Below are 20,002 nucleotides of genomic sequence, written 5' to 3'. Positions count from 1 at the left end.
GCTGGACAACAGCTCAGATTAAAAGGGAAACATAAAAAGTGTAAAGGGATTCACTCTCTTGGAAGATGGAAAATGCAACTTGAGCCTGCGCAGATCTTCCTCTTGTAGACAACAGATCGAGCCCCTTGATTATCACGTAAAAGAAATACAACATAACCATCGTCACTGAAGAGAAAAAGTTCTGTCCTCTGAAACCAAAGGCAATTTAAGGCAACGACAGTAAAATAAACAGCAGATAAGTACATGCCAAACTGAGCTCCAGAATATCAAAAGTGGAAGCTATGAGGAAAACTGTGGTGCTATATAACTTTAAGTTGCTATGTTTTAAAATGTTCAATTGTTTATGAAATTGAAGGACAGAAATTAATAAAATTATTAAAAAGACATTTAATTGGTTTTCTATTCAGCGGAGCCCCTTGTGAAACAGATGAGACCCAAGTATGTATATATGTCCTTCTTTCTACTGTTGACATGAAAAGCAGAATGCCTTGAGACAAGAGCAACATGTAGTGGGAGCATACATTTTCCTCGTCTGCCTCTATAAAGTTCCAGACTGTCTTCACATCCTTTCACACAGCTTTGGGAAGATAGAGTTCTTGGTCTCATGTCCTGAACACTAGACGTTTCTTTGTCACTCAGAGCAACAGGAAAAATAAAAGGTATTAATTAGACCTTCACAGAGAATTTCAATACCTTCCTGACATTGAGTTTGAAAATTTGAAATGTACATGGAAAGAAGTTTGAAATGTTTTCTAAAATTTGTACTATCTCCTACTACTTATATTTCACGTTGCTTTTTTTTAATTTGGAAGTTTAAGCATGGAAGTTTCAGTAGGTGAAAGTCAGTTTTTTATGTGCCTCATTTTCTTTGCAGTCCCAATTCTAAATGGTCAGCAATAATTTTTATTCAATACGCAACAACTAAAAACCTGGGGGAAGTAAAATACCCACTAAAGTTCACAGAGGAATCTAGACCTTACTTTAGCAGCTCCAGCCACTGTGACATTCTTCTAGTATGAAAAACTTAGTTTCCCACTTACACACCAAGAAGTGCATCTTATTGATTTTCCACAGGAGAAGTAGAAGGAAATGAAGGTCTAGAAGGAAAATAAATTCTATATGACCATGTATGCTGCACATGGTACCTCCAGTTTTCAGACAATTGGCTTCTATAGATCACTGTCTCCACAGCATGGTAAGCATGCAGCTTTCAGCTATAGGTATAAATAGAGGGGTTAGAAGCAATGAAGCTACAGTTTATGCACAGGTTATCTTTAGATTAGTGAGAAATCGATAAACTGTACATTTCAATTCTTCTGCCCTGAATATACTTTGGTCTGAAAACAAACCATTAGAAGTCAGGTTTCTTTTTCTTTATTCTCACAACTTGACAGAATGAAGAAAATGAAAGACAGAAAATGTCTGTCTTTTTTCCCTTCCTCTTTTTCTTTTTCAATTTCTTCTATAAAAGGAAAAAATGAAAGCCCAATAAATATAGCTGAGGGAATGATGCCCGAGTTGTTGCTACACTGCACATATTCTTATAGCCTTCTAAATCGTAAAATGTTAACAGCAAAACTAAATCTTGACATGTTGATAGCTAAAACCATACTGCAATATGGCACATCAATTGCCTGTTATGTTTTTGAGGACCAAAAAATATTCTCTTCTGTACCATTAACATAAATCAAACTGGTTAAATCACTTTAATACTCCAGGTGCCTTTTTTTTTTCCTCAGATGGCACAATGGTTGATGTCAGTGCTAGGGGCAGAGGGGGGAGCAAAGAAGAGGGGGGAGAGAAATCAGATAGACTGTAGATTTGCAGAAGGGTTCTGTACACAAATCAAGCTCAATAAGCTTGTCAAATGAACATTTCACATTAAACAAAATAATAACCTGTCATATGATTTTAAACAGCTTTCCCCCCCCCCCCCCTTTTTTTTCCCCCAGGTTTCAGAAGAGCAATGCAGGGCTGTAAGTACAGTACCACAGCTGCATTTCTCAAACTCAGAGCAAACATTTGAAAGCCTCCGTACCCTTGGTTCTTGCCAGATGTTGATTCTGACAGGAGAAAAAGCACCAAGTTTTTCCAAAACTTCAGCATGGGTGATTACAGCTAGTGCAAAACAATCAATTAAATATAAATAAAATCTCTAGTTCTGCAACTCTGGAAAATTACTGTGCGCAAGTAACACTTCCTAGCCCAGCAGAAAGATATCAATTAAAATAAAATAAATAGAAAAAAAGCACAACACACCCAGTTGACATTTGACTGCTTTGGATGTTTGGAGGGCTAAATCTCATGCCTTAAGTAACCAAGTTAGGACCTCAGAGTCCTCTCTGCTAACCACCAGTAACTGATTTCTCTCAAAGCAGCTCTATCCAATCTCTAATAAATATTTAAGTTTATTATGATGGCAAAAGCTCATACTGGAATTCCTCTACTCAGAGAAGGAATGGGGCTCATAAAATCTCAGGGTTCATTCAAGGTAATCTGTCTATGAACTTGTTTTTTCATAAGAAGTTCTGTTTCATGAGCTGCCTCAATTTCAGACCACTAAACTGTAATTAATGGTAATGGAGTGACTAGACCTCATTTGCCTGATGAGTGCACAGTCCACCTGATGCCCATTCTTATACTAGGGTTTGCTGCTGTGTTCAAACATGATTATACGGGTTAGTGGCTGAGAGATCTGGGTTCATTTCTGCCATTGTTCATATATAATCTTGACTTTTGCTTTAGCATCTGTGCCTCACTTACTCCTGACTGTACAGAAAAGGTGAAAAAAAAAACAAACAACCAAACCCTCAAACCCCGAACTATTCAAATCACTTCAAGTTTTGTGCATAGGGGAGTCCTAGCTATATGTACAACGCATTAGCCAATTCATTCTCCGGTATAATTAGGTTGCTTGTAGCTAATTCTCTTTGTATCATGATGTATTACAAAACTGTTATTAAAGACCATATTTCTGAATGCCTTTAAGAAATTAGGTTCTGGTTCTGTTCATACTGAATTTGATAGCAAATTTCCCATTAAATTCATTGGTTCAGGATCACAGCTTAATGAGCATAATTCTTTGAGTCTGCTCTTGGTATAACAAAGAGTTTTCATTATACCGTAGTCTTTGTTCATTGCAATATTCAGGATATAGTCAATATATCATTAAAGGAAACTCATTAAATGTGTAACTACATTCAGAGTGACTCAGATTATGATTTTAGTATAAGAGATACTGTAACAGAAACAGCGTATATTTATACATGGAGGAGAACTCAGATACAGAACTAGTTGTTGAAAGAGTACCTCGAGTCCTCAATCTCTCTTGTCTATAAATTGCATTCATAATTGACAGCTCATTAACAACTCATTATGGATACTGAATATTGCACAAACAGACGCAGTGCAGCAAAGGAGACAAAAACTGAATTCATGAAAGGGAAAACAGGGGGACATTTTTCAATTGAAGAGTATGACTTCATTAATGGCATTTGGGTTCTTTTTTCTGCATTTGAATTGCCACAAACAGATCTAGTGATAACTACCACTTCTCAGTACCTGAGGAAAAATGCATATGCTATATGTAGATAATAGACCAGCTGTATAACCATGCAGTGCCTGCTTTCCACAGACTACAAGATTTAGGAATTACAAATTAGTAAAATTCTACTGAAATGGATATAAAGCAAATAGGAATTCAGTAACTCTTTCTGTATCATCTGTGGAATGAGCACAGCAGCCTTCATAGTGCAGCCTAGGAAATACTACTGTTTCCTTACACCGACAGTCCTCAGAAAGTTACAGTGACACTCAACACATTGGCATTTGACCTGCATCTTTATTCAATCACCTATCATCAACTGCATTTTAATTATTCTGTTTCATGGGAAAGTCAGTGCCAAAGGAAAATTGTTATTTTTCATGTCCACGAGATTACATATAGACTGATAGCTCCAGGGAAGGAGGCTAACACGTCTTCCCCATGTTCTAGCATCATTTCAAAGGAGGTGTTGGTACTGCAGATACACTGGCAGCCTTGGATTACGCAGCTCCACAGTCATTTATCAGTACAATAGGATCAATGACTCCTGCCAGACAGTAGCACCGATACTTCAGATTATTTAAGTTAAGAAATCTATCATTCTTCTCAGTAATATAAGTAACAGGAAAGTATGAAGCAGTCAAAGCAGGCCCCTCTAAAAAAAATCCAAACATCAGCACAGAAAATACTGTGAAGACTAAAGGTTCTATTCCCATCTACAAGCAAAGGAATTAGAAATTTATAAGAATTCTGCATGTTCAGTGTCTTAGAGATTATGACAACATCTATACTGTACAAGGAAAATGAAGAGCTGATACATTTTTTTCCTTCCTTCAAGGGAAAGCCCAAAGCTTGGTTGTGTTATACTCTGTGTGTGGAGCTTCTGTCCACACACGGCTCTGCAGGAAGTACTGCCTGAAGACATCTGGGCATGCAGAAATGACAATCTTGAGTGTCAGTTTTGCTCTGTGACTTTCTGATTGAATTTATCCTCTTGAAAGAAGATTCTCCTAGATTGAAGAACTTCCTTGATTTTCCCTCTGCCAGAAGCCTTTGCTGACTGCAGGAAAGAGCAAAAAGCCATAACTGAACACTGTCGTGCCAAAACTGGAAAAATGAATACCTGTCCACAGGTTTCTAAAAGGCTTTTTTGCCTCTTAAGTAAAAGATGTAATGTGCATTCTCTAAAGCATGTGCCAAGACAAGTGAAAGAGGATCCTAGGAGAACTAGACAGACCTAAATTTATCAAGAAAGCATTTAAATCATTACTTTCAGCATTGTTACGTAGAAAGACAAGTGAAGCTGAAGATCCCTCTGCACAGCTATCTGTTGAAATTCATTTAATTTCAAGAATGAAATATTTGTTTAAATGCATAAATACTGTTTCACACAGAGACTTTGAGATCTTTCAGATAAGAAGGAAGATTTCACTTTATACTTTTACCAATCTTACATCCATGAATTGTGCATGTAGTGACAAAATTAACTTAAAGATTCACACAGTAGAAGACAGAGAGACTCGGAGCTGCAAGACAGGAAGATGAGCTGAAGGTGATGTCATCTGTATTTCATTTATTTAAAATTGTGTAATAACATTACTTACAATATCAGTTTTTAGATGTACGACTGGCACGGAGACAATGGGAGTTAGACAGCCAGCATCACTGAAAGTGTCCTCTGGTGATGACTCAGGTACCTTTATGATGGCTCCAAAACAATTAATGGTTGTATGTATTTATACGCCTATTACAACAAAACTCACATTACATTGCAGTCCCATGTCATAGCATTAACAGATAATGAATCACAGGTGGAAAACTGTAGAACATATATGGTACGATTTTGTTGATGATAGGATGCACATGAACAAACTTTTTTTTTTAAATGTGAGGAAGAAAAAAAAAACCCAACAAGCAACTTTATGTACAATGCTTAAACTTCAATTTTTTTAACGAACCCTAGGTGTCACATTCTAATTGGTGTGAAAACGGAGAACAGTCAGTGGGAACTAAAGCTTTGATGAATGTCTCAGTCTGGCCATACTTTTCCATACAATTGGAAAAGTTTTGATTTTTCCCTGCCAAGGTTTTAAACAGTAGATATTTATGAAAAATGTGGATATGGATCTGGAATTATCAATTGAACATCATTTAAAATTTTGAATCACCCCAAAAGACCATGAGAATGTGTGTACTTGTTGCTGGAAATGTTTATTGGTGAGATTCCCTGAAAGGTGAAACAGCAAAAAAAGGTGTTGATATTTTTTAATAAAATGAGAGCATTCATTTCCTTTACCTTAACGCCCCAAAATTCCTCTGCTCACTCTGAAAACTCTTTGCAAGCAGATCACTGTACAGACATTCATATTTTTTCCAGCTAAGATTAGGTCAGCATTTCTGTTCTAAATTGCTATCTTCAGTGATAACCAGAGCTAATAAGTCATTCTTATATATGTATTCCAGGCTGAAGTTTAGAAAAACAATTTCAGTCTAAAATTAAAACAGGTCTTTTATCAAGTTTGTTTAAGTATTTTGTATTTTCAATGGGTAGTTTTTTGTTTGGTTTTTTTTTGTTTTTTTTTTTTTTTTTTTTTGCTAATGTCTGCTGCAATGTACATGAAATCAACAGGGGAAGACAAGAAAACCCAGGTACTTTGTATTCTGAATGGAAATTGCCCATTTGTCTGCCTTTCCAAAGCTTTGCCAGTCAAGAATACCCAAAGATAATCCTTTTTGATCAGTGGTAAAATAAGTATCTCTTCAAAGTCTTTACATCTAGTGTAGTGGCTTTTTCAGGAAGACAGGTTATTGAAAATTGTGTAGTCATTACCAGGTGACATTAAATGGCCTTGTTATACACTAGGTCAGATTAATTATTCCTTATGGCTTTAGAAGTCTAATCAACACAGGAATGAGGGGCGAATGTTAAGTATGTATTTTGATTTATGATTTCTATGTTTATAGAGTGTTCATAGTCCTATATTACAGTAGAAACTGAAATTCCTTCATATTTTGGATAAGTTGTGGACCTTGAGAGACCAAATATCAGAAGTTCTACCTCTAACTGTCACACTGTTTTGTAACAATATAAAAAACTCACACTATCTTATGGGGAAAACAAGAAAATATCCAGACACTTGTTCTAGATTTTGTTTTAAACACTGGGTGACTTTTTTTTTTTTTTAATTACAAAAGAAAAGTCAACTTCTGATTCAGGTAGATTCAGTTCAATAGTTGTATCTTTAGGTTTAAGACTCTATTCTGAACTCTCTTAGATCAGCAGAACTCTTTTCTGTTGGTGATTTAAAAAAAAGTTCAGGTTTCACCTGATGTATCAAAAAGCAGAATGTGACACACTATTTCATGGGGCACTTTTTGCGACAGAGGGAGAGTGTCCAAACAGAGAGAGTGTCTCCAAAACACCCTGTGTCTGACCAGTGATCTTGTAAATTAGCAGAGTGCAGCTCAGTCATCACAACTGCATCAAGACACGTAGATAGTATCACACCATACCTTATAACATGTCAGAAGAAAATTTTTTAAAGATGATCTGCTTCATCCCAAAAAATAGTCAATTAAACTGCAGAAATGAGATATGAAACTAAGTCAATGATGTATCAAAACCTATAAGGAAATATGACACTATGCATCAAAATGTGAAGCTGTGATTACTTTCTGCAGCTATGCTCTTTGATAAAACTGCAGGTAAGTAATTCACTGTTGACTGTTAAAATACTTTATCATATTTACTAGCACAGCTGGGCAGATATATGTAGCAGGCATGTGGGAATGGAAAAGAAGGAGAAAAGAATACTGTTCAGAATATTTTAACTGTTCAAGTCATTTCTTGAAAAAATAATGGTTTCAGAATTCAAAAAAAGCCCCTTCTCTTCCCCCACCCCTGAAGGAGGAAGAGGCTTGGCCTCTCTCACTTTTGTATCATTGCAAAATTAACATGTCTGTTCAGCTGAGTTTAAGCCACAAGACCTACACTCTGACAATATCTGTCCTCATAGGCAGATTTACCTGCTCTGAACAAGCCGTCACTTTGAAGACCACCTCTCCCACAAGCCTCTGCTGACAAGCATATCCTTTACTAGCCTACAGAAAGAGGTATTTTAATTAACCACCCTACAACTACCAGAAAACTACATTCATTCAAGGACTGAATTGATCTGCTAGATCATCCCTTCTCTACCTTGTGGTACCACAAATAGACAAATCAGTGAAATTGCCAAAGGTATCCAATTGAAAATACAAATGAAACAGACAGGGGGAAAAAAAGTAGAAAACTCATCATTCAGCCTTTCTGATCTCATCAGTGGAAGTAACTCCACAGAAAACAGTTCATATATTATTTACCTTGTATGTCTCTTCATTCCACCTCCCTCAGATACAAACACACTACAAAGAGATGTGATAATTTTAGAAATATCCTGATTTTTTTTTTTTTTAATCAATCATTTCTTTATTTGGTAAGAGGAATCAGAATTTTCCTTGGCAGTAATTATTTGACAGGATGCCCTTCTACTGGCAAATAAAAATGGAGAAAGATATTCCCTCCAAAACACAGAATGTCTACTAGATATTTTTAAGGAAATTACTTTTGATCATCAGCCTATACGATGACTGAAAAGCTTTATATGATTACTTTTATAAATTTATGAAGGCCTCTATTCTCAAATAACATAATTGTTGCATTTTATTACTATATTGCAATGAAGAGTCAGTGATCTTTATAGGAATACATAAACAGAAAAGCAGGTGATGACATTTTTTAAAACACACTTAGAATAGTTAGAGGATTTCCTCTGAATCAGTTTTGATTCACTTGAGGAAATCAGCTCTTCAGGATACAAATAAGTACCTGTATTAGGAGTCTTGCAGAAGACAGTGTATTCAGGGAGTTAGAGATCTTCAGCCAGCCACATCTGCTATAGGTCAGGTTCTTTTCAGTGGTGCCCAGCAACAGGAGAAGGGGCAACGGGCACAAACTGGAACACGGGAAGTTCCGTCTCAACATGAGAAAAACCTTGCTATCTATATTTCTCTTCCTACTGTCTACCTTATTCAACTTGCTGTTCTGCCTTTCTTACTGATACCCAGAAAGAACTCTGCTCCTCCTCATCCTGAAAGAACAGTACCTCCAGAGTTTCAAAATAAGGTTATACAACCCAAAACTAGCAAATTAACATCCAGTTCTCAAATCTTTGTGATAAGCCTCCAAGTTTGCAAGACGACATTCAGAAACATCTTTGATGACCTTTCTAGGCAGCCTAGAAAGCATATGAGTTAACTACAACATGCTAACTGGTCCCTTGGAAAAGACTATGATTAAACATTGAAAGAAAAGAGGAACAAAAAGGAGTTGTCTTAAATTCATTATTTCAACTCATGTCATAGGCTAAATGGGGGAGAGCAGGCAGGTGACTTCCCAGATGATATCTTCTAGCACTGCAGTTAAAGGACAAAAAAAAAAAATGTCAGAGGAACACTGGACAGAAAATGTGCTCTTTCAACATTTTCTTTCAGCACAATGTCACGCCATGACTGAGACTTACCACAACAAGGAAGCATCAAGTGTGAGGTGTGCAAAGATCCTTTCTTTGCTATCCTAAAGTAGTTTTAGAATGGAAAAGGGCAAGGATAGACTAATACATCATCCGTAGAGTTTGATGATGAAAAAACAGGGGAGAGGGGAAGAGAAACTGTACTTTTCCAATTATTTATTTGCCTTTGAATTTTTTGAAATTGTCCAAATTCAGGTTAATCGCAAAAACAGAAAAAAAAAAAAAAAAGCTACTATATTGATTTTGTCTAATCCAGCAGCAAAAAGCGGCAAGTTCAGATAAAATATTGGACTGACTAGATTATCTCTGTATGAGGAAAAATTAAATAAGCAGTGCCCTGTATTGTGGCAAATGTCTAGGTTAGTGATACAGGAAGAGAGTAGAAACACATTGTGACCCAGGACTGCAAAGCTTTAAGTTCAAAGGTATTAGCTGCCTAACTCCTATTTAAAGCAAGGTTAAGTGATTAAACACTTCAAGGATTTCAGCTTGAGAGTCCAAAAGGAAAGCAACATCTGTTTGGGGGGATGATAGATACATTTACTTCTGAAAGCAGTCCCAGTTATTTTGACTCAGCCAAGTCTCAGACATGTGGGTCTAAATAACGATTGGGCTTCTCAATTCAGGACTAAACCAACAATTTTCATGCTGCAGGAGTGTGAGCTGCTTGATAGCTACAGAGAGGTATACTAAATATTCATCAGGCCTTACACCTTCCTTAGAGATGAACATGGGCCAAAGTTTTTGCAGTAAGCTGAGGACTAACTTTCCTAATATGCTTTTTTCCTAACATATATTATTGTATGCTAGAAAAAAAAAGAAAAAAAAAAAAAAAGGCAGATTTTGCATTTAGCTGCAAATTTTCCAAACTTTCAGAGTTCAAGACGCTTGTTCCAAAATCACATTTATGTTTAGGAAAGTGTTTTTTGCTCCCTGACAGAGAGCTATGAGACTCAGGAATTCATGATGATGGACAGTACTTCTCCACAGTCTTCAGAAAAGGATGTTCAAACAGCTAACTTTGTATGAGCTCTGGCATCAGATCAGAATTCGGACCTGCCCCAGGTGCCACACATGGTTTCCAGAGAAACCTCCATGTGTTCTTTTGTCTGAAGAAACACTGAACACCAGTGAGATGTCTGGAAAAGAGTCTTCAAGTCCTATTCCCGTACACAGCCAGGTGCATAATACAAGGCACCATTATAGATCTTTTAATTTAGTGAAGGATCACCCTAGAAATACCTGCATGCGCATGCATGTGAGCTTGTCTTGAATTCCCTCCATCTCCAGTGGCTTTTGGATTTAGTAGATGATGATTCAGCCAAACTTGACAGAGAAGTGGAGAAAGATATATATTCCAATAAATTAAGTGGGCCTGAAGGATGTGTTGCATTATCAAGTCATGCCGTAGTACAGATTCTGACAATATATATACACACATAGGAGAAAACTCTTACACAAGCTTCAACATGAAGAACCCCTCTGTTAGATCTCCCACCATTTGGCACCTAAAACCAAAAGAAAGAACACAAAACAGATCAGCAGAATGAGTTTTACAGATCTGTTACTCCCAGAACTACTTACTTTTTTTTGGCTCTTCCATGGCATTGTTTGTATCGCAAGGTCTGTGGCCCTTGTGGCCCTTCCTCTCTGTTAAGGTGGTAGGACATTAATTCTAGACAGACCATAGATCATTTCCCTTCTGAAGCTGTTAAATATTTTTTCAGATTAAACATTAATCATGAACTCTGAAACTTATTTCAAGGGAAAAATATTTTTCCTGTTTTTCACACCTCACTTGCTCCCTTCAAAGGAAAGGAAAATCTGCTATCTGGCATATCAGTCCTGGAATAAGAGATACACTGATGAATCTGCAACATTAAATATGAATTTCTATCCCTGCAGGTTCCAGTTTAAACATTTACTTCAGTGCATTTATCAAGAAAATAGTCCATTTCTAGTTTCAGTGAAACAAACTGTATAACCCAAAGTTAACAAAATAAGATCAAATTTTCATTCTATAATAGTAAAAAATAGAGGTCCCTTTGAACTACAAATATGAAAGTAAGACTGGGGTGAAGCAGTTTGCCTTTTCTTTCCCATAATATTCTGTCTGTGGCCTTCCAGCAGACAACTAATGATAACCTGAAACAATTTTGCTGCTAGATTTTCTAATGCCTCGTACATGTTAATGAGGGCTCAGCATACCTTCTTGTTCTTCCTGTTTATTGACACAAAAAAGATTCCCCTACTTCTCATTTCAAATGATGGCATCTATCTTGATCTGTTAGAAAAGGTGATTTGAAACCTTCCTGGGCCACACACCCACCCCTGCCTTCAGGGCCGGTGTCTGATTTCAGGACCGTTCCATTAATTGGGAACATGTAATCAATACTGGCTAGTAGGTGTTTACAGGTCAGGCTTCAGAGAAAATTGCAAGGAAGATAATATCCTTAAACAAATATAAAAATTTCATTTTTTAAAGCCATTGCAAATTACATTTCTTCAAATATTTTTAAACCATGTGAGCAGAAATCCAGCTATTCAGAACAAAACTTAACCCCATACAGTAACAAAGCTACCAAATACTCCTTTTCAAGCACAGAGCTGAGATGTGCTAGCTCTGGATCATTTGCTGTGAACATCAACTGTTGGCAGGAAGCCAAAGATGCTAGCATTTTACACTTTTTTAAGTAAATGTTTGTTCTTTAGACTGCTTAAATTAGAGGAAAGAATTTCCAGTAGAGAATATTCTGCTTTCTTAAACTGAAAGAATTGTAAGATTAGTTGCAACGACAGATAAGCTATACTGAAGTGCCTTTTCGTACCTCTCAAGTATACTTTCCTGAGAAGAGGTTTGTTACCTTCAACTTTCTGTGGATAGAGCCATATGGTCCCACCACTCTCAGACTGGAAATCCTGGCGGCAATATCTCATTTACTACTCATGTTCAACTGACAGACCCAACTGTGTTTGTCATCAATATGCCTTTTCTTCCAAGAGCCTATGACAGCAGATGAATTGAAGTGACCCCAAGCCAGCTTCTCCAAAACAAAGCATTATTCACTCAAACACAGAGAAAAGGGCTTAAACAAACAAAAGACCCTTACCTCAGCTTTTATCTTTCCATCTGAGCCTCAATAAGTTCAGCTTTATCCTGCTACTTCCATCTCTAGCCTAGGTGGGGGTAGTTGAGACAGTTTGTTTTGTTTCAGCGCGCTTATGTGCCCCTCAGACTCAGTCATCATCTCCCCCCTGTGCAGCTGCTGACTGCCCACTTAACCTCCCTTTCCCTTGAATCAGCATCTGAAAAGTTTTAGTGTCCTGCTTGGTCCTGGAAAGGGTAAACTTGCCCACCAATTTGGTATCTAGCAGAGGTGATTTCCTATTCAGAGCTTTCCTATTAGTTCCCACAAGGACCTTGGATATTTTCCTCAGACTCTGTCATTATTTTCTTTCATGTGGGTTTCCCCTTGCAGTCAGGCAAGACAGTAACAATTAGGGAAAGTGAGGTGCATATGGTATTTGTTAAAAATATGCATAGCTCCCACATGATCCAAAGCAGTAGAAAGCAGACTTTAGTGGAGGTGACAGCCTCATTCCTTGTCACAGTTTCAGGGTTTAATTGGTCACAAGAAAATTTTATTTCTTGCTCTTCAATGTCTTGAAATATATCTATTTAGTAGGTTATTTGATATACTGACACGATTGATTCACCCTACAGTATAGATACGTTTTCTGTGAATTCAGTAGTAATAGCTGTAACTAATAGATTTTAAGTAAGCAAAATTTCCATGAAGTAAGTAGCAAAATGTTTCTAAAAGTAAGTAGAGCTGGACTGCTTTTGAGATGCATGGTACCTTGACTTTCTCCAGGGCAAGCAGAGGTGGAACTCATCCCTACATACCCACGTCTCTGAACTTCAGCACCTCTCTGCTCTCCTTCATACTGTAAGCATTATACACAATAAGCTTCACGTGCAGTAGTTTCCTGAGAGAAGTACCAGGATCCTCATGTGAGCACTGTTTTACAATGTGCTGGGGAAGGTACCTGGAATGCAATATGGAGAATGAAGTCTACTAAGTGGATGATGGACAAGACTATGAGTTATAGTATGATCCATTTTATACCCAGCATTTCTTACTCTGTTCAGAGAAATAAGGGTAGGTGGCTTAACACAGTGAGCTTTGGTGTTACTTACATTACAGGTTTTTGCTATTCAGACAAGGAGGGGGGACATTGTTATCTTCCCAGATCTAAAATATCATCCCTTTCTGTACATTTGCTGGCCTGTGTGGAAGTGCTAAATTAAAGTGGGTCACAGCCAGCAAAGGCCTAGAACTGTCCAGTTGTGCAAGCTTTCCATTTCCTTGCTTTTGTGCAGTTTTATCAGATATGCGGTGAGTTTGGCTTCTATAAAACCGATCTGAGCACGTAGTAAACTGTTTAGAAAATACACATCATTCAAAGAATTTGAAAAGCAACTAATTACTTAATGCATGGCAAGCTGCAGTTACTTTTATCATATACACATAGTTACTAAATTCAGTCGTGAAATGTGTTGAAAAGATAATTCGAAGCAAACCTTTCTCACTGCACTCTATTGTTAGGTTACCACATGCCACTACACAAGCTTTCTCCCACTCTAGAACCGCTTTCAGATACAAAAGAGATCACAGCTCCTGGGAGCACACTCTTCTAGTGACCTTCCCGAGAGGAGCCTTAGTGACTCATTAAGATCCCCTCCACATGTCCTGTGAGAGAAGGGGGCAGAGCAGCAGGAACCACCACCGCAAGCACCAGAGCTGGCTGACAAGGAATCTTGTTTGCAGGTATTCAGTTAGGAATGTGGCTGCCTTAAAGAGATATATTCTGTCCAAAACTCCCATCAGAGACTGATGCACTGAAAGTTGCTCAGGAATTCAATAACGAGTACATTATAGCTGCCCTCCTTTGTAATACTTTGGCACAATCTGCAGATATGACTGGTGCTGACATGCAGTGCACCATCCTCATCTGAGCAGCTTACTCCGTTGAAGATGGAGCGCTGCATGATAACAGCAGTCTCCCCTGATAATGCTTCTGAATGAAAGCGACCACGGGGCATATTATTACATTATTTGGGCAGCTTTGGTGTCGTGCTTTGGTCATTTTGTTCTATCTCCAATTATTAAGCAGAAAGGTTCCTGATGTTTGATGTTCAGTGAGAGGAAGGAAAAGCATTCCACAAGCTTACATTCATTAATCCTACTTTATAATGGATAAAGCTTAGCTGTATGATTGCAAAATTAGGTAAATTCCAAACGTTTAACAACAACAAAAAAGCATTCTTAGCACTGTAGTTTAACATCCAGGCACTTGCATTGGGACAGTAGGCTAAACTAATTTGTGCCATTTGATGTAAGGTTTTTCAAAACCCGTATGTAGTCTTTGTTTAATTTTCCAATCAGTCTTTGCCAGGAGAAACAGACAATCTGGTAACTGGAAGCAGATCTGACAGTGACTCAAAGCCTAAACTGTGAAGGCAAAAATACTCCCTACGGTTAAACAAAATATTATTGCTGTTACTATACAATGCACATCAATTAGTGACAGTCCCTATCCCAATGCAGTAAGAGCTGCCATGGCTATTGCACCCAGGCTAAAACCCGATTGCTAGAGACTGAATAAAAATAAAAACTAAAACCTACCAATTTTTTATTAGAATTTGGATGTCTGCTTTTAAAGTATTTGGAAATAGTACGGTGTTATAAGCATTACGAGTATGAAGAAGGTGATGTGGAATAGATCATTCAACTGAGAATCAGATGAAGACTTACTGCAGTTTGCAAGCCGTTACTATCCCTTCCATTTAAGGCCAGACATTCCAAACAAGCTATTCAGATGTATTTTTCTGCATAAATTCTGGGAGACAAAACAAAAAAAAAAATCACAAAAAACCCTATTTATACTGTATTTTCATCTTGCCAAACCTGAAAGACTGAGAAATTTCACAACAGTCTGTTCAAACCTGTCCATGAGATAATGTTTATTTTCTAAACATACTTGAATTTCCTTAAGCGTCTTGACTTATAGATTGTTATCCCAAGGCTATATCTACATCATTAAATCGAACAGTGCCAGAGCCCATTCCCTGGCCCTGAGGTCAATGGCATAGTCTGGACCCTTCCATTCTGTAGCTTCCTACCAGGAATGGTCCATGCTTTCTGCTAATTCCCAACACTGTCCCCAGAAGTTATTTCAGAGAGTACAAGCTGGCTGAACTCCGAATCCAAGCGGGTTTTTTGTAGCAATGTCTCTGTGCAGAATATTTTCTTCCACTGCCTGGACCCAAGTCCTAATACCTTTTAGTGTAATGCAATAAGCCTAGCCTGAAAGTCTGGGGTCTGTTTTGTTTTGCTGCTGGTTGCACATTTAACCCAATCTCTTGTTCTTTAAATAGGAAAAAGACTCATTAACCCTGTTAGATGTTTTCCTTTATGAAGACTATGAGTTTGGTGTAACAGCTGAGTCTGAGCTGATCTGTAAGAGGACACTTTGGTACATCATGAGCATTAAATTCCTCAGCTATCCATATTAATTAGCTTGAAGGGACACTGATCCTTTCCCTAAAGAGCCAGTGGAAAAATTTAAAACACAATCTCTCTCCTGGGGAATTTGTCAGTGCCTGAGCTGTGCATAAAACATGCACCACACCACCATCATCACAACCATGTTACAGCTCAGCAGCAGTAGCTATCTAAGCTGGTGTTCAGAAATCCCCAGCTACATGTGACCCCATTTCCTGGGCTGCACTGCTGCCATGATAACACCTGCACACATCACAGAAGAGATGCCAATCTCAGCAAAGTGGAAACCCTCACTAACGCAGTGTGCCCCCATGAGCAGACTCACGGTCTTGGGTAGAGATCAGCCCAGATGGGTCAGTGCAGCAGCTTAATCCATCTCCCACTCTTAGGGATTGGGTGTTGGGTTCCAGCTCGGTCACTGCCAGGTGAACACCAACAGGCACGATCAAAGATGGGGCCTGAGATAACAGCAAACAATGACAGAACATTTCTTACCAGGTGTACCTGCCCATCTCTCAGCTGTAACCAGCTTTTGTCAGCCTAGTCTGCTCTGCCTCACCCTTCACAACTATGGGACTGACAAGCCTCCGGCTCAGGTCTAAATAGTCACCACTTCTGCTCTGCCAGCCTGCAGCAGCACCTGAAAGACAGTGTTAGTGAGGATACAAAACAGCTCCTGAGCAGCATGAAACAGACTGTTCTCACACTTTTATGTCTTCCTGCTTCCTCTACAGTTCAGCCATTATCCTCTACAAAATCCCAGGCCAATTTAAACCAACCCACCTCTCTTCCACAAGCCTTCCTAAGCTCCTCCATAGCTTCTGTCAAGTATTGCACTTGAAGTCTGCTTCCCAGAATGGATCAGCAGGAAAACTCAGGTACTGGGCTCTTAGACATCTTACAGAGTTGTGTTGGAAGCAGATGGAGGGAAATATCTGGCATAGGTCACAGGACAAGAATTTCTGTCTTTATACTCTCTTTATACATAATCATCTTTACATGTTGAGATTTGGTGAAGCCCTTGCTTTCAGCTTCCTGAAAAGCCCATTAAGAGTCACAGTGCTGCAAGGGTGCTTATTGCTTTGTGAGCTGGTATATCAAAGAGCTCATGAAGTGATCTCAATCACCTGATACTGACACTTCATCATGGCATGTCCAGCTTCATCAGAGATGGACTTGCCTGGGGATAACATCTTCTAAAGAAATGTGACATCTTTGCATTGCTACTTCACTCTAGAGGATTAGCGGGTCAAACTGCCGGTGGTAATTCAGTATGGGTGAAAAGCAGTGAAAATACACGTACACGTGGATTTGCAATTAAGTTTTTCTGCCCACCATGTAACCAACGTAACTAAAGGGAAATGAAGGAGACTGCAACAATGTAATCATACTCATAAATTGGAGTGTCAATCTTAAGATGTCAGTGATAAGATATGAATGCAGTAATGCAAATTTTAGCAGTGCTACTGGGAGCTCAGGTAAGTGACACAATAGTCTCTTCTGGATTTAAAATCTATGACTATTAATGAAAACAAACATATCTGCTGTTTCATAATCTATCTTCTAAAATGTATAAACATGTGAGGAACTAATGGCCAGGTTCATTCTGGAAAGTTTATGCAGCTCACATGAAAACAGAAATAAGGCCATCCATTCAAAAGCAGAACTTGCATTTGTTCACCCGTATCAACAATGCATTTGTAACTTATAAAGTTTTTTAATATGTAATAACCATGTGTTTGCTTTTGAATAGAAAAAAAAAGTGAAAGAAGCTTAAAAGTGATAAAATAATTGTAAGAGATTTCCTTAGTAAGCGAGGAAACAAGCATAGCTAAGACAAGCTTGCAAGGGAGCATCAAGAGAGGGAAGGGAAGGGAAGGGAAGGGAAGGGAAGGGAAGGGAAGGGAAGGGAAGGGAAGGGAAGGGAAGGGAAGGGAAGGGAAGGGAAGGGAAGGGAAGGGAAGGGAAGGGAAGGGAAGGGAAGGGAAGGGAAGGGAAGGGAAGGGAAGGGAAGGGAAGGGAAGGGAAGGGAAGGGAAGGGAAGGGAAGGGAAGGGAAGGGAAGGGGAGCAGCCCCCGCACAGGCAGGGCCAAGCCCTCGCCAGCCAGGCAGAGTCCCACGGCAGCAGAGCAGGGCAAGCAGGGCAGGGTGGTGGCAGCAGCAGCTCCTGCTGACTGTCCAGTGATCTTCTGGCAAAAGCAAGTAACACCTTGAGTCCAAGGTTAACCCAGGAAATGCAAACAACAGTGCTGAGCACAAGCAGAGCCACATCAGCCCTACAAGTGCTCTCAGGGCCCTGGCAGGGAGACATTTTGTGTTAAAATATTCTAGTTTTAATCTAATGCAATCTGAAATGGGAAAGGCTTTGACTTCCCTAAGTGTTTGTTATAAAGATTTCAGTTTGGTTTCATGATTCTGACAATTTGTTAGGATTAAGGAACTGTGATTTCAACATTGGTTGTTCCTCACATGGACCAATGGATTCAGTGCATGTATTTTGTAGCTGACTAGCAGCTGACTGAGACCAAAAAAAAGCTTTCCCTAGATAGCAGTGAGTCCAGACTAACTTCTATTTTGCATATATTTGCAGTGTTCCTGCCAATTGCAAACAAGATACTTTGAAACACATATGATAAAGTATGTCACAATGCACTACTTGTTATCATTGATTAAATGCTCCCGGTGCCATCCAATATGGCCCTTATACAGCTCATTCAGTTGCTTATCCAGGATACAAGCAAGATGGAATCATAACTATTTGCCAAATGAAATGTAAAGAAGAGAACGTCAGTGGTTTTAAAGGTGCACAAATACGTCAATATCAATAATAATAATAATAATAATACTTTTTCAAAAAGACTATACATGGTGAATAAAAGAGAGAGTTCATGTTTATTGCTGAGCTGAACTGTCACCTGATAACTGTAAACTTTCATCATAGCTGGCCTAAATATGGTACCTCTTTGAAACACATCACAAGCCTGGTTGGAAATATTTCTAGTTTATTTCCTTTTTAACTGTCAGTCTGCAGCAAAAGCTGAAAGAACCATCCCCTAAAGTCTTTTCCTTTTACTACCATATACATAAAGGACAAGTAGCCTGAGGCTTAATATTTTTCAAGCTTTTAAATATTTTTTTTCTCAGTTTAGAATGAGTGTGTGTCATTTCTGTGGCAATTCAGAAGCTAATGGTCCCGAGTTCAAACTGTGACTTTCCAGATTAAATCTGCCGGTTAAAAATTTGTTGGGATGAAATGGAATTCATTTGCAGTAGACGACAACCCAAATTGACAGAAGTAAGGATTCATTGACATAGGAAAAGCAAATTCCAGGGATCCAAAAATCCCAAACATGGCAATGTGTCAAATGAAATGTCTTTATTCACAGCCCATACACCTGACTGTTTTGTTCAGTGACAAAGTATCAAAGGGATTATCCAAAAAGCAATCAGACAGCTGGGCTGTTCCATTTCTAAATGCTGGTTTCTCTTTTTAAAAAACACCATCAGTCAGCAGACAGAGAACAGAAACACAGTGCCAAGAACCGAACAATCAGTAAGGGCCAGCTATAATGCATGGCCAGTTCCTTCTCCAGTGCATGGCTTTATTTCTATGGTCAGTGTTTCGAGCACCAGTCATGAATTAATAAGTATCGATGGCTCCAGCTTCCTCACAAGACAGATCTTCCTGCAGCATTTAACTGAGTAAGAAGACATGGTAGGGAACACAAAATGGTTTCCTATAACTGGACGTGAGCAAGGACAACTGTCTTCATCTGTTAATTAAATGTTAGAGCACAGTGAATAATTCAACATGAAGTATTTATTTGACAGGTCTATTCTTTCACTGATTACCTTCTTGAGAACACTTATGTCCTCCTCAAATTCATTTTATTTCAAAAGGTGGAATGGCCATGAATAATTCAGCCTGGTCATTCATTATTTTGCTACTGAAATATGGATTATCTTTTTTTAGGTTTATTTGTTGGCTTAAGGCAAATGGAATAAGTATGCAAACTCTTCCCATATAAAGGTTTTTAAGCATGAAAATTTTAGACACAAATGTCATGAGACATATCAAGCATAGGAATTTAAGATCATCTCTGCCGTTAAATGCACCTCTCTGGAACTGAAACCTTGGAAATCAGGGAGGCTACTAAAAATTTACCATCAGCTTAAAAAAATCACCCATATATCACAAGAATTATACTTTACAGTATACAAAATTCTGAAAATTGCCAAAATTATTAAGTATTTTCTCAATTTTTATAGCCTGTGTACCTGCTCATTTGACATCTCCTGCTGTATATCTGGTTTTCCCT

At 38.4% G+C, this 20,002-nt stretch overlaps 2 long non-coding RNA genes across 2 annotated transcripts in view; both read right to left on the bottom strand.

Moving 5' to 3' along the window:
- Positions 1–9,168, bottom strand: part of LOC142601005 (uncharacterized) — a 49,758-nt gene extending 40,590 nt beyond the window's left edge. The window contains exons 1-3 of the long non-coding RNA XR_012834550.1: positions 8,412–9,168; positions 7,058–7,124; positions 5,149–5,288 (exon numbers count right to left, since the gene is read on the bottom strand). This is a non-coding gene — a long non-coding RNA (uncharacterized LOC142601005). The remainder of the gene's footprint in view (positions 1–5,148; positions 5,289–7,057; positions 7,125–8,411) is intronic.
- A 2,646-nt stretch (positions 9,169–11,814) lies between these two features.
- The window catches only part of LOC142601006 (uncharacterized), a 91,150-nt gene continuing 82,962 nt past the window's right edge, over positions 11,815–20,002 (bottom strand). Inside the window, exons 2-3 of the long non-coding RNA XR_012834553.1 lie at positions 14,934–15,018; positions 11,815–13,164 (exon numbers count right to left, since the gene is read on the bottom strand). This is a non-coding gene — a long non-coding RNA (uncharacterized LOC142601006). The remainder of the gene's footprint in view (positions 13,165–14,933; positions 15,019–20,002) is intronic.

This window comes from Balearica regulorum, chromosome 3, assembly GCF_011004875.1.
Source record: "Balearica regulorum gibbericeps isolate bBalReg1 chromosome 3, bBalReg1.pri, whole genome shotgun sequence".
NCBI classification, from domain to species: Eukaryota; Metazoa; Chordata; class Aves; order Gruiformes; family Gruidae; genus Balearica; species Balearica regulorum.
Note: the sequence above shows the minus strand (reverse complement) of the source record. Positions and strands in the feature narration are given on the sequence as shown.